The 12870-nt window shown below is 37.8% G+C and overlaps 1 long non-coding RNA gene across 1 annotated transcript in view; it reads left to right on the forward strand.

Moving 5' to 3' along the window:
• The window catches only part of LOC137795179 (uncharacterized), a 49182-nt gene extending 36600 nt beyond the window's left edge, over nucleotides 1–12582 (forward strand). The window contains exon 2 of the long non-coding RNA XR_011078381.1: nucleotides 12317–12582. This is a non-coding gene — a long non-coding RNA (uncharacterized lncRNA). The remainder of the gene's footprint in view (nucleotides 1–12316) is intronic.
• Nucleotides 12583–12870: the final 288 nt, after the last annotated feature.

The following is a 12870-nucleotide window of genomic DNA, read 5'->3' on the forward strand; positions in this document are numbered from 1 at the left end:
GCTGATGCTTACTGAATAGCAATTTTGCCCTCTATTGAATTCATTTGAGAAGAACGTGTCATTCACTGTAGTTTGTCTTTCATTATCTATAAATGCAGCTAGTATCTTACTAAACTGTTCTGAAAAAAAGGAACAATGGAAAGAATGGGCGAATCAAATGACTCTACTATCTGCATTCTGATTACCACTTGTGTCAGCTCTATAATTACTGTGATCATAGCTGCTGTGATGATGATGGTTGTGTTTTTGATTACTCTGCTTATTGACCGAACCCCAATTTCTGATTCATTCTGTCAGCCAGCTCCCTCCGCACTTGACTCATTCTGTCCACAATTTTACAACAGAGGAGAGAAGGATGAGCTTAACCAGAGCAGATCTGTGTGTGTGCGTGTGTGTGTGTGTGTGTGTGTGTGTGTTTTGTGTGTTGTAGTAGTAGAATGCCAAATATGTTTACCATCTTTGTTTTACGTCTTATCACGCAAACATTTTTGACAGTAATTAGTGCTAAACATGAAGAACAACCGAGGCAGATGTGATTGTCATTTTGTTTGTAGATATTTGGCCGTAAACCAAGCAAGTTTAGTGTGGTGAACACATGTGTCTGAACCAACTTGTATTGCAACGTAGCCAATAGTTTTCAAGACATTTCCCTCTAAACCAATTGCGAATAACCAGAGGACACAGAAAAGAGGGTCTCTCAATTTACTAGGAATCAAAGTGTCAAAGTTTATCTTCAAAAAAGGTAAAATCCTGACTTCCCATCCTAATGTACCTATATTTGTATTACCACTTCCTCCATTAACATGACACACTGTCTTTTCCTGTCGGCTCTGTCACCAATGTGGGATGGGTGTGAGTTACATAGGGCTTGTTTATATCTCATGGCAGGTCAAACCCTTTTAAAAATTATGACTAAACAACTTACAAACTGTAAATGAATGGTAACTCCATAACTACAGTTAGAGTGAACTGATATTCTATAAACCTGTATGGCAGGAGCAATGAAGCTACACTTACGCTAAAGCTAGAGTAAGCCTGCAAAATCTGCACATTGATTTGCATTTGCCTATGATTCATACATAACTATACTGTGAACTGCCAGTGTAAAGCTTATTGCATCCATAGTATCATTAAAAGTGAAGACTAAATGTGCTTTTCACAATAAGAGGGAGAGGGCTTCAGCAATCTCTCCCAGGCAATATTTATTCAGCATTTAACCCACCACTCCTTAATCGGGCCTTCTTTATTTATTGTCGATCGTGGTAAAACTACATATCACTGTTACTCTTGCTGCCTGCCAAGTCACAGCAGCATAGATATTGCATTATAAAACACATTTTCCTGTTTGGAAAGCTTTGTATTATCATTAAAGTGCAGTGAGACCACATTTATTTTTGGTGAGATTAATATTTGTTTGTGGATCTGTGTGTTTGCATTGTCTTCATTCCTCCGCTCTTCTGTTTATCTTTTTATTCATTGCCAGTAATTTGTACAGATGATACTGTGTACACATGAAAATATGTGAGGACATGAGTCTATTTTTTTTTTTTAGCATCAGTGTAAACTACTCTAGTTATCGACCTATTTGTTACTTTCCCCAGCTCACTTTTATATTGGATACTTAGTTATACATTTCAAGGTTGTAATGACATCAGCAGCCTGTGTTTTTTTTAAATAAATTTTTATCACACAACAGTGACTCAATCGTGTAAAAATAAGATATTGCGAAGATATTGCCCATAGATATTAAATAAATAAATAATTATGTTTAGCATATATTATTCTGCTAATTATTCTATTGATATTTATTTAATTAAGCGATTGGATAATTATCAATATAAATCATTTAGTTAACAATCTACTGGTAACTCTTAGAGGCTTTTACATGCGCTACAGCAGTAGCCCTGGTTTGTAGTCAAATCTGTCTTCATGTTTCTTTAGTTTTGTGTGCTGAATGACAAATAATTTAAATAAAAGTGTCGTGTATTAGAGCACATTTATTTCTTGTTAATGGATGAGCTGTTAATGGATGAGGTGCTCGTGGATTTCCTGGTTCTTTAAATAGGAAAAGTCTCAGTTTCTTTGTATTGCTCAGCCCACTGGCTGTGGCCTGACTGGCTGGTTTCTGTTGGTGTGCTTTGTTATTCACGTATGCTCATGTTCAACCATCAACAGAAGCCCGAAGTGTGGAAATGTTATCCACCTTGTCTGTCGTCCAGAGAGAATCATTGTCTGTACAGATGAGGAGTATGTAAGACCTGCAAGTCATGTACCATTAATGTTTATTAAAGGTACATTAATGTAATACAAATTGGTTTTCCACAACCAAATGATACATGAGAAATACAAAGCAGGCATGAAGACTTGAGTGATTTTGCTGACAGAGTGAAATGTGTTGATCAAGCCCCTCCTCTCTGCGTTCTGTGATGCAGGCTCACTTTGATGATGAGTGTAGTGATAAAAAGCCTCTCTGGAGCCTTGTTGAAAGGCAACACTGACGGAAGCTGGTATTAAGATTCAGATATGAGTTAAAGAAAGAAAATACATTTTCATTTCCAGTGTCATCAACACAGTCAGTTGGGCTGCACTGTATAATCGTTTTGCAACTGGGGGATCGGAAAGTGATGTTGAACTGATTTCTCCTAAAGAATCCTCCCTGCATGACCACAGAAGTACTCGCCGATCAGACTGAAGATAATCCAATGGTGGTGGGGGGCGTCGTATTGTCAGGAGGGCTCATTAGATTCTTGAAGTGTTGGTTGACAGAACAGGAGTGCTGTAGTATTGTTATTTCATGTTCTTTAGGTTGACTGAAGAGGGCTTTTGGGAAAAGCAACATCACTCCTTTGGTATGCAACGGCACAATGGGAAAACAAACAAACAGCTATACTTATTCTGAATAGGAGTGGCCAATTATTGCATTTCATACACTGACCCTCAGTGACACTTCAATTGCTGTGCTGCTTGTTGGCTTAACTGTAAAAAGTGACTTAGAAGCTAGAAGAAGCTGAGATGTCAGACAGTTGTCTTTCAAAGTATGCAGCTGGAGCGAACAATTGTCACCTTCCTTTATTCATCATTCTTTCTTTTTCTGTCTGTCTGTGGTAAACAAACTGCATGTCGTGTTTCCCAGCTGGAGAATGACTCTAAACAACATTTCAAGTGATGGAACTTGACACCTGAAGTTAGTTGTCCTGATTTATTCATTTTTGGTGACAAAGATATCGTACATGTTGAAAGGTCCAGCAAACGAGATGAGACGGTGTTTGAACGGCCGGTTGTATTGTTTGAAAGGAAACAAATTGCTGGCTAATTAAAGGTTAAGTCAAGCGGCATCTCTTCATTGAAGTTTCATCAAAGCTGGACCACTACTGGTCCAGCTTTGATGAAACTTCAATGAAGAGATGATGCAACTTCTTAGCAGCTAGCCCAAAGCCCTGCATCATTCATGGAGGTAAACACAGTTCACATAGTTTGTTTGTTGTTGTTTTCTTGCTTTCTGTGTGTGACTTTCTACCCCCTGGGTTCACTCAAGCAGCGAAAGAGAGCAGAACCCTTGATTTGTTTGTTGTTGTCCTTGGTTTGAAAGAAAAAAATAAAAGTATGTGCATGCACATACTCACAGCAGCCCATTTTCCATGTAAAGGTACATTAACTAGTGTTTGTACTTTAATTGAATTTCTGTAGACTTCAAACACAAATATTTGTTCAGATACTGAGTTTAAAAAACCTCACGGTGGGATAAAGCATATATATTGCATTTAGTTTCACACTTAAACATAAATGCTATCTGTGAACACCATATATGATACTGTGAAAAAGTAAATATTACATAGATCCACTGGTCGAGGTGGAAATGAAGCCATTTGACCCTCGCTAAGAGAGAGAGGATCAGAGTAGAAGTCAAATCATTTTTCTCGACAGCTTGAATGGAGCAGGATAACTGATTGGTGCATACTCATGGAGGAGTAAAAGGATGGCTGAAGAAGGGAAGTGAGGTGGAGAGAGCATCCTACAAAGTAGCCAAATGAGGAAATGATGGAGTGATTAACTAGAGTAGTGCACTCAGAGTGAAGACGGGACATTTATCTCTCTCTCTTTTCTCCAGAGCTCATTCCTCGTAGGAGCAGAGCGATAACAAGATTCAGTCTGGCTTAACACTTGGCCCCGTCACCACAGCATCAACATATGAAATAGAGAGAAAAGAGACTATTATGTTATCAAAATATTACATTTGCTCCAAATCCCCTCTCCCCATTTATTACTTTCTCCTGTTTTTTTCTCCCTTTTATCTCCCTTCATTAGTACCTCCTTCCAGCTCATCAATGCAAATATATGGATTCAATTACTGCTAATGTACCTTCTTTATCAGCATGAATTACTTCTAATTCCACCGACTGATACAGAAAGTCAGACAACGCAGAGAGCAACATTGTCGGTTGATGTTTGCCTTTTTCTCATTGTCTAGAGGGAAGAGGGTCTGCTATCTCTTAATGAACTATTGATTAGAATATGCACGTGTCGATGAGGCAGAACAAGTGCAGTTGTTTTGGGGGGATAATTTGTGTGAATATTTGAATATCGATTGACATCATGATGATCATTGATTATTTTAGGTCTGCCGTACCAGATGCAAAGTCATGTGGCTTTGCTTGTTGCTTCATCTCCTTTGCACCACATGTAATATTTAGTATCCACCTGTCTGTTCAAATAAATGAGACTCTGCCTGTCAATCCCAAAGCCGTAGACATGAATACTCAATGTAATCCAGATGAGCTACATCTCTTATTACCTTCTGTCCATCTCGATCCCTCTCCTCTCTTCCTTCTAACGTCTCCTCATTGACCAATGTTTTACCTCTTTCCAGGCTCAGCAGACGAGTGAAGGGGAACACAAATGTATGGGAAACTAAATTGAAGGAAACTGAAAAGGAATTTAAAGAAGGATCCTCAGGAAAGTTCAAGTCTGCCTGTGAATTAATTAGTTCTTGTCTTTGTCTTTGTTTCTGATGAACTTTGAATGACTCAGCCAGACTCATACGGATTCATCATTTAAAGGGAATAACCAGCCAAAGCAGGCTCACATCCATCACAGTAATCCTTATTATCTTAAATTAAATCTTAGATCAAACCAAATCTAAAATTTTGAAAATATATTTTCCAAAGATGCTCATTGGCACCATGATTCAGCCTGTGATGTACAAACCCAAAGTAACACTCTAACTTTGACTCAGTCTGTCAGCATGTTATTATCGATGAAACCAGTCCCGTTTGTGTTTCATCATGACATTGCAGATATGAGTGAGTTCACTGTGTTTTATCTTTTGAAGTCTGGCGGAGGCTCTGTGAGCTTGATGTGGTCGTTACTTGACGAATGGATTTTCTACTGGAAGCTGTCCTGTGCTTTGATGGTCAGCAGAGAAACCTGCACACACACACACACACAAACAGTTATGCATGTTAAGGACAACCTCATTAGTATGACAAATATTCTATCAACATAGCTACAGCTTGTTAGCAAACCGATTAATTCCTGCAGCCACCTGGTCTTGCAGGATTTCCGACCATTACTGCTGGCTGCTCAGAGGCATCTCACTCTGATATGTTACTGCAAAGATTCAGATCACTGTTAATATATTGACAATCTGTCCGCCTTATCAAACAGAAACATTTATGTTTTTTTTAAACCAAAGACATGCTACGCAACTATTCATTAAGACATATTACAAGACTTTAACTGAAAAGGAGTCCGATTAAATGTTGAAATGTTCAAAGAAAGAGCTGTTTTCTTGTTTCTATCAAAGTTGTTGTTCTTCCCCATAGCAACAGAAGCTGATGCTTCAGTGCAGTGATTGTGTTATTGGTTACAAATCAAACTGAAATGTGTGCTTTTCGTGTGTGTTGTGAACATGAAAGCTGACTGACTGCCCAGTTATTCTCATTTTCATTCAAAGACTATAACGTAATTACTCCCTCCCTCCTGATATATCCCACATCTGTTTTGGGTCTCTCTCAAAGTTCCTGCACATACAATGAAACATGTGGAAGGGTGATAGTTTTTGTGTGTCTGTGAGTCACAGCAGTGTATCCCTGAATCAGCGGTTAAAGGAATTTTTGGCCTTTTCTATTCTGTTCTGTATTCAGAGGAAGAAGATCGGCACCTTAATCGGATCTGATGTACTGATGTATGTCAATGACCTTTCTGTCTTTTCCACCAACCGTTCTCCGTCTCTCGTCGCTGTCCTCAAACTATTTAACATAAGTGCAGTTGAGGGATTGATTGTTACTATTGTTATACTTTGATAGGTTTATTGGAATTCACTGCAGGATCCTGCCAAACCTGATATGATTCTCATAATGGGGATTTTGTCACAAGGCATTGCTGCAGAGCGGTGGCTGGATGTTTGGCAGCCGGCCTATGGAAATGGATGAGGGCCACATCTTATACATGTATTTTAATTCTGAATTTGGAATTAAATGTCAGAATTATGATTATTAATCAGTTATTTTCAGAAGTCTGACTTCAAACTCAGAATTCAATTTAAAAAAAACAACAACACATTTTTACAAAAGTGTATATACAAAAAAACTTGTCATCCTGTGGAAGTAAGTGACTTTCCATGAATGACACGCAGACAAATAGTATGTGTGGATCAGCGCTTACCTGTGAAACCTCGAAAGTCTTTTCTTTTTGATTGACATTATAAAAAGATATTTCAGATAAAACAAAACTACTATTGGACAAGACATAAACATTTGTATTATAACTCATTGTTAAAGGCTCTCTCATCAGCACTCCACACACACACACACACACACGCACACGCACACGCACACACATACACACACACACACACCTGGTAATAACTAACCAAATGCCTATGATTATCCTGGGGCGCATTAATGAATTAATTCACTTTCTTAGAGATAATAGCTTTTATCGCCTCGAGACATTCTAGTGGTTAGTAAGGAACACTTTTTGGGAGAATTTGCCCCATTCATTCAGTCACTGAATTACTTTTCCAGTCTATTTATTAAAGGACCAGTATGTAGGATTTAGTGGCATCGAACAGTGAAGTTGCAGAATGATTGCATCCAACTGAATAACCCTCCATTCGGTCCTCCCTTCCCAAGTATGTCAGAGAAGACGCTGGCCTTCGGGTAAAGTACAAAGCCAAAAGGCCCTTTGTTGAGCCAGTATTTGGTTTGTTCTGGGCTACGGAGGTGCAACAGCAGACTACATGAAGAGAATCCGCTGATATGAACAACTCGCTCTAAGGTAACAAAACAATGCAGTTCCAGGTGATTATACTCTAATAAAAACAGTATTAATATAATCCTATTTTCCATTTCAACTAATAGATCCTTCAAAATCCTACATCCACTGGGTCCTTCAAAGCATAAATACAAAAGATCACTTTCCTAGACTGCTGCACTACATAAGGCCTCCAGGCTGTCCTTTTGTAGCTGATGCTAGATTAAACCAGTCAGATGGACAATCTGAAGTCCTCACCAGTTGTCTGCAGTCGGAAAGTTGAGCAACTCCCCAAAGTTTGAACTCATCCAAAAGATATCTAAATTAATTTGCTCTGGCTTGTTTGAATTGTATTGTTCTTCCAGTCCCATTTCAATCAGAATTTTCATCCAATCAATTATTAATATTGTGATGATGTTGTACGTCCCACTCTCATGCAGGTTAATTAAGTCTAACTCAGTCGGAGGGGAGTATAATGAGATTGGGTAATGCTCAGAGTTACAGAGAGAGGTGAAGATGCCACTTTGGTCTGCCAATTTATTTTCCAGAGTGCAAGATTGTGTGAGTTTCCAGAAAACAAAAGAGTTTGGGCTGTATCCCTCGCTCCATTTTGTCAAAGGTTTCTGCTTGGTTGAGCTTGAATTCCAGGTCACTATCTTTCACCTTACTTCATTGTCTGTGGCTCCCAGTCCGTCATTTTGTTGAGCTGTCGGATTCTTTATTTTCCCACATGTTTGTTCTCCTGAACAGTGAGGGACAAACAAAATGGGGACCTAATTTATTGACTCCATTGTGTCCATTTTGATTAATATAATCAAGCCCCGTCTTACAAAATGTCGTGCAGTACAATACATGAAATGTCTAAAGAAGGAAATGGACGGTAACAGACACAGAAGAAAGAGTGTAACTATTTGTAATCTTAAAATATGAAAGTAATTTTGGCTGTTGTGTGTCTGAGAGTATGCAACTATGCACATATATACTATTTTTAGCGTATCATCATTGACCACAGTTGGCATCCTGGATCGTTCAATACATCCTGAGATGTCTCTTAAACAAAGTGTGTCCTTTTTAAATCCTGCATTCTCCTCAGCTTATTTTCTCTCAGGATTACCACTTCTAACATCTTATATCATTTGCATTCCTTGCCTTGCGTTACTGGTACGATTCAGCGATTTTAAAGAACAAAACTCATCTTTGTCGGACTAATAATGAATGAAAACGTCCCTGATCTGAAAAATAAGCAGTTGTTATTCGTAGTGTCGAGAGGTAAATAGCATGCATCTGCAACCCTGTCTCATACAAATTAGTTTCACAAGTGTGTTGTTTTTTTCAGTTACATTTTGATGGAACATGTTATATCTGCCTGGATTATGTTCACTGGCAACATTTCATTTTCTTGTTGAAGGAAGTAAAACCATGAAAACTGGCAAAGCCTCACCCCTGACGGGGCCTTGGTGAGGAGGAACACAGATCAATTGGAAGCAAGCCAGTAAAATAGCGAAACTGTCCGATTCTTTACTTAATAACCATGTAATCAATATACTTATGTCAATTAGATAGTAATTTACACGAGAGATAGAATATATATATATATATATATGTGTGTGTGTGTATATATATATATATATATATATATATATATATATATATATATATATATGTGTGTGTATGTGTATATATGTGTGTGTATGTGTATATATGTGTGTGTATGTGTATATATATGTGTGTATATATATGTGTATGTGTATATATATGTGTGTATATATATATGTGTGTGTGTATATATATATATATATATATATATATATATATATATATATATATATATATATATACTGGACCTGGACAGATGAGATTTCTAATAGCGTGTTTAGCGGAAAATCGTGGTCCTTGTTTTATACAGAAAACATCTGCTGGGACCAAAACCCCAAACCCCACAGAGTTTGTCCCTCCTGATCACCTGCTATATATATATATATATATATATATATATATATATATATATATATATATATATATAATATATATATATATATATATATATACACACACACACACACACACACACACACACACACACACACACCTCCATATTGCTCTGTCTTCATAATTTGTATTTCAGTGAGTTTTCAAGAGACTTAATGAGGTGCAAAAGTTTATTTGCAGTTTGCTGAACATAATGAGCTATAAGGTGTATTATCCTCCTAAGCACACCGTCTATCTCACTAATGTATTTCTATTATTATCATGTCCTTCTTGCCAAACACTGTTTTTTATTCTGGACTCTAATGCGTGAGGAGGTCCAGGGCAGGCAGTTTTAAGCCGTAACACCTATGTTTTAAATTTGTTCTCTCCTGTTTGTTTTTTGGAATAATCCGTCTCCGCCTTGCTTGTGTAGTCGGTTTAATTACTTTTCTTCTTCACCCGTGTTTTGTTAATGTGAAAGGCGTTGGTGGTTTGGTACAGTACTCTTCTAAGCGAGGCTAATTTAATAAACAGACAGTACCTTTTGTTACACAAGCTTATCTGTTTATTTGGCTTTGTTGCAGAGAGGACACTGCAGTAAGCCCGTGGCCACACTCATCTGTTATTTTTTTCTCATTATAGTCCTTTGTTCTTATTCATTTTGTGTTCTCGACCTGACTCTCTTTTTCTCTTTGGATTCATTCCTGCAACATGTTTCTCATTGCAGCCTAACATGCTTTCTATTTCCTCATTACTGGTTTTCCTTTTCTCTCTCTTTACACATGCAGTGTTATAGAGTCTGTAATCTGACACTCTGAGTTAATCAGACAAACGTACGTGTTGTTAGTCTTATATGAATAATTGATGGTGTGGTTAAACATGCTATAATGATATACTTTACACCAAGACACATTCAAAGCTGGTTGGAATAATTTGTTTCATGTGTTCATATTTTTTTTAAAGATGTTTAGGTATTATTCTCCCATTTTCTCCCTAATTGTTCTACTTTCTACTTTAGTTACTTCCATTTTCTTCCATTAGCTTTATTATCCTGCAGTAAATATTAGCAATTCCTTCTCTTCTCCATCGCTCCATTGTGAATTTTAAAGCTGCTCAGAATTAAAGCTGGGTGGGGAATTCATTTTTACATAATTGGGCAAGACATCCTATATAACCTTTCACCATTTATTGAATTCCACTGATTTGAGAGAAAACTTGACTCCTTCTCTTGGTTGTGTTTTAAGGCTTCAGGAAATCTAGCCTGTGTGGCCAATCACAGGTCATTTCAGAGAGGGAGTTTCTATTGGCTGTTCTACAACATGCACGGCCCTTCAGACCTGTAACGCCTGATTCTCCAGCAGAAAATTCTCCAAACAATAAAGCTTGTTCTGCTTTGGGGATAGCTGCCTACGCTGCAAAGCATAGACATAGTTTTCTCCGATCTAGCCGACTAGAAAATCCTGTTAGCCGGGCCTCCAAAATCACAGCTACAGTAACCATTTTCTTCAACCTTTACAAATGATTTAATGCTGTCCTTCCCCAAACCCTTATGTGCTGAGTGCCTGTTGAAATATAATCTCAAAACTCTGTTGCTATGTAAGCTATCAAGGCTCTTCTTACTTTTTGGCTCGGGTCAAACCTGAACACCTTTTTCTCTGCTTCCACTAACAATTTTGTTTTCTGTCCGGCTTTACCTGTTCTCTCTGGCTTCACAATGATAGAATGGCCTTCCTAATCGAGTCCACACAGCTGAATTACTTGCTGCTACGTACACACAACTTGCCATTTCAAGAACCAGTCGTGTATGTCATCCTCTCGACTTGCACTTAGGTTATATCCTCTCTTTTACATCCCCCCTGGTCACTTTACAGCAGCTCTCTCCGTCTTTTGTTCTAAATCTAAATGTTATTTCTTTAGATGTTGATGAAGAAGGTGAAGCTCATTTATGTATTCATTTATTAAAACCCTCTAACTAAATGTACATGGAAATAGGTTGTGAGAGAGAGAGGGAGAGCGAGAGAGACCCTGTAGGGAGAGATAAGGTGACAGGCAGCTCTGAGGTCAGTCTGGCCGTATCTCGCAGACAGCCTTGCTTGCCCTGTGGCTGGTTTAACCAGACATCTGCTGAACTCCCATCAGATCCTGCAGGGCATCTGCCACCACTCCATTTAGCTGACCCTGGAATAGCAAGCAAGGATTTACGTTATGTATGATGGGATAAGAGGTGTTGCTTCCGTGCCAGTGGCAGATTCTAGATCAGGTCTTAAAGGTTAAGAGATAATATTGTCTCAGTCACCAGGGACGTGTTCTTTTAAACACTGATTGCCGATCAGGGCTTGGGGACGATATGAGCAACAGCAACCTGTATCAAACAGATCTGAGTCTGAAAGGATTATAGAGGTTATGCTTCTGGAGCTACACTGAGACACATTAAGTTTCACAGTATCGCGTGGAATAAGAGATGCCAAAGTCAAAACACCAAAAGCACTTTAAAAACATTCTAACAATGAAAGGTGATGAAGAAAATCTATATACCTCCAGTCTGTAATTAAGATTCAAGAGGTTTTTACTGTCATATGCAGAGATAACAGACAGTTATTCTATCAAATGAAAAGTTTATTTTACTGTGTCCTCTTAACACACAGAATTACAATAAATAAAAGGGAAAAATAAATAAAAAATAAGGCACAAAATATAATGTACTATATTAAATGGTGCGAGATTCACAGCAAGAAAATATCAAATTTAATTTCAGTTTCAATTGTTTTTTTGTTTTTTTTAATCTTGCTTCCTGGGTTTTCTCCACTCATTGTTTGAAAAAAAAAATCCAATTGCTATTTAAAGTTCTCCAAATCAGGTATTTATTTCCTTTCTTCTTATTCGTACATTTTCAGGAATTTACTGCTCTGACTGTCCTTTGGGTTTTGGCACAAATATGTCTCAGTTAGTTGTAGGTGTTGCATGTAAGCTTTGTGTCAGAAATGTGAATCAATGGAGCCCTTACTTGTGTGTTACTAAACTGCAGGTAAAAACTGCACATATTATCTAGATGCAGTAGATAAATAACTGTGTATTTGCCTCCACATGTTTGCAGGTGTACTTGGTGTCTCTTGGATCCTGACATCTCTGCTCTGCAGGCAATACGACGCGCAAAGAGTCTGAAGTGAAGATCACAGCAGCCTTCAGGCAAAACGTCGAGAAGTTAAGTGACACTGAGAGGAAAGAGGCACAAAATCCGTGTGTGTGTGTGTGTGTGTGTGTGTGTGTGTGTGTGTGTGTGTGTGTATATATATGTGTATGTATATATACATGTGTGTGTATATATATATATATATATATATATATATATATATATATATATATATATATATATATATATATATATATATATATATATATATATATGCCTATAAAAGCCCTTTAAAGTGACAGATTACTTTAGTAGAGTATAACTTTGAGATAAGAAAAAGACTTCTTGAGGAGAAAAAGGATGTTGGAGAATGACCGACATGGAGGGAAGCATGAGAACACGTAGAAATAGAGTGATTCTCTGAAACAAAATGATGTATTGTCCTGGCTGGCTTAGCAACAAACCACAACCCTTTAAGATCTCTGCAACACTATTTTGTTCCCCACTTTTCTCCATTG

The sequence above is a fragment of the Clinocottus analis genome, unplaced genomic scaffold (genome assembly GCF_023055335.1).
Source record: "Clinocottus analis isolate CAN_PGR_092001 unplaced genomic scaffold, fCliAna1.0.p SCAF_10, whole genome shotgun sequence".
NCBI lineage: Eukaryota > Metazoa > Chordata > Actinopteri > Perciformes > Cottidae > Clinocottus > Clinocottus analis.